Source organism: Myotis davidii, unplaced genomic scaffold, assembly GCF_000327345.1.
Source record: "Myotis davidii unplaced genomic scaffold, ASM32734v1 scaffold238, whole genome shotgun sequence".
Lineage (NCBI taxonomy): Eukaryota > Metazoa > Chordata > Mammalia > Chiroptera > Vespertilionidae > Myotis > Myotis davidii.
The window spans coordinates 6,051,834-6,055,015 of NW_006293779.1; positions in this window are offsets into that span (position 1 = coordinate 6,051,834).

Here is a 3,182-nt window from a genome sequence, read left to right on the forward strand (position 1 = left end):
CCTGCGATCGGAGGGTGATGGGGGTCAACGCCTGAGGGCTCCCAGTATGTGAGAGGGGGCAGATTGGGCTGAGGGACACTCCCCCACACACACACCCAGTGCACGAATTTCGTGCACCAGGCCCCTAGTTAAATAATAGCTCCCCATCCTCCCCTACCCCAGCCTCTGATAGAACTTGTTAATTTTCATACAAGTATGTTTAATCAGGATTCTTAAATAAGTTCTTTTCTTAGTTAATTATATTTTAAGTTAGATTTCACTGATACTCATGAAGTAGATATTGTTTTTCAGTGTTTATTACCTAATGAATTTCCTCTTTTGTAAACTGTCCATATTTGTCCATCTTACTTCTGGGGTATAGTGTGATGTTTTAGCAGGGGTACTATAGTGTGTTTTCCCCCATGGGTTAAAAACACTTTAATCAAATTAATTTTAGATAGCTTCCATGCAGCAGCATAGAAAACCTAGGAAGAAAAGGAGGATTATACTCTTCCCTTCTTTTTAAAAAAAAGTATTAGTTAGCTATCACTAATAATCATAATTAATAGTTCTTATTAAAAAAGAAACAAAATCTGCTTTACATAATCTCCAACCACCAGTCCCACGACTCTCAGATAATTACTTTTAGTAAGTTCTTGTGTATCCTTCCAGAAATATAAAGGTATGGTATAATAAAAATAAAATAAAAAACAAAAAAGCATCTATATATATAAAAGCCTAAGTGACCGTTATGACCAAACAACCGGAATGACAGGTCAACCAGATGCTATGATGCATACTGACTACCAGGGGGCAGATGTTAAACATAGGAGCTGCCCCCTGGTGGTCAGTGCACTCCCACAGCCATCCTCCCACGGCCAGCCAACCTCCCCCAGTCCCTCCCCATGGCTGGCAAACCTCCTGCGGTCCCTTCCCCCATCCGGCAGGCTTGTCCAGCAGGCCCCATCTGGCAGGCCCTGATTGGGACTGGGTGAGACGTCCAGCCTGGCCCTGATTGGGACTGATGAGACAGCCCCAATAGGCCCTGATCACCAGCCAGGCCTAGGGACCCCCCCACCCATGCATGAATTTCATGCACCAGGCCTCTAGTAGTGTAATAAATACATAAACCAGTAACAGTTATTTAATATCAAGTATTACCTACTGTACATAATTGTATGTGGTATACTTTTAAAAAATACATTTTTATTGATTTCAGAGAGGAAGGGAGAGTTAGAGAGACATAGAAACATCAGTGATGAGAGGGAATCATTGATTGGCTGTTTCAGAGAGGAAGGGAGAGAGAGAGAGAAAGAGAAACATCAATGATGAGAGAGAATCATTGATTGGCTGCCTCCTGCATGCTTCCCACTGGGGATTGAGCTTGCAAGCTGGGCACGTGCCCTGACCAGGAATCAAACCTCGACCTCCTGGTTCATAGATCAACGTTCAACCACTGAGCCATACTTGCCAGGCTGTGTTATCTTATACAATAAAATGCTAATATGCAAATCAACTGAGTGAGGGATGACTGGTTGCTATGACATGCACTGACCACTAGGGGCGCGGACGCTTAATGCAGGAGCTGCCCCTGGTGGTCAGTGCGCTCCCACAGTGGGAGTGCCACTCAGCCAGAAGCCAGGCTCATGGCTGACGAGCGCAGCAGCAGTGGCGGGAGGCGCTCCCGCCTCTGGCGGTGCTAAGGATGTCCAACTCGGACATCTCCCAAGGGCTCCCAGATTGCGAGAGGGTGCAGGCCAGGCTGAGGGGAACCCTGCCCCCCCAAAGTGCACAAATTTCATGCACCGGGCTTCTAGTATGTTCATAAGACTGGCAGTTCAGTAGGTTTGCTTACACCAGCATCACCACAAACACTGAATAATGCATTGTGCTACATTACAAAAGCTACCATGTCACTAGGTAATAATCTTTTAGCTCTGCTATAATCTTAGGGGGCCACTATCCTATATGTGGTCAGGCATTGACTGAAATATCTGTGCATGGCACATGCCTGTAAAGACAGTGGGAGTAACTGGCCTACCAGGATCTGAAAACAAGATGAGGGAGACTGCCTAGTGAACAGGGCTGCATGACAAGCCCCAGTCAACAGCTGGGGATGGACGGGTGTTTCTTGAACTGACTGTAGACCTAGGCTTTAGAGAGAGAGAGTACATACCTTCGTGTTATGGATAGTGCTATGAGTTACTGAAGGAGTTTGTGAAAATATATCCTTATCAAAGGCTGTTGATCAAATGACTTAAAGAGAAATATGAGTATCTAGACATCCTCTCAAACTCCCTATGGAGACTTTTCTTTAGTGTAACAGACCCCTTTTGGAAATTGGAAGAAAAGTTTTGAATCCTCTTCTCAAAAAATGAACAATAAGCACATAGGAGATATTGTCCATAATTTTAGGGAGTCCATGAACTTCTGAAACCTGCCATGGACTCCAAGTCTTGCTCTCACCTGTCTTACCTCCCAAGAAGCAGCCCAATACTCAGGTCTATTTTAGAACACGGTAACTTTAGTAAACTGGAAGCTGCTTCTGGAAGCAGGTGGATTTAGGAGATCAGTAGGTGTCATTACACATTCTTTTTACTTTGCAAAGAATTAAGATGTGGATAATGCGACCGAAGATGTCGCATTCCTGATCTTTTAGGAGGCTGTTATGGACAACTGCAAATAATGGTTTCTGACCTCAGACCCAGCTGAATCATTTAGCAAATATTTACTGGGCGCCTGATATACACAGGCATTGTGCCGGAGCCGAGCTCCTCAAGTTTGACAGTCATTCAGGGGAGATGGAAAGGGCTCTGGGTTGGCAATCTGATTTTTGTTTTCTCTACATCCTAGACTTGTGAGCTTGGTAAATCACTCAAGTTCAAATTGCTTCGTGCATTAAAGTGGAGGAGAACTGTCCCAAGTCTTCAAAAAGGTAACTTTTGTAAAGATACACATGGACTTATGAAAAAAAAACTTAAGTACGAGGTTTACTGAAGATGAGAGTTGGGAGGGTCGCCCCTTGAGAGAAGAGACTGTCTACTCCAAGACTCTACACTCCAGCCAAGGCGGCGCCCAGCACAGGGTCGCAGTCCGTTTCAATGAGCCTTCCGGGGCGGACCAACTTCCGCTTCCGCAGGGATGGGCGTGAGAGCCTGACGCCACGCGCAGGCTGGCGACGGACTGTGCTCATGCGCATGCTC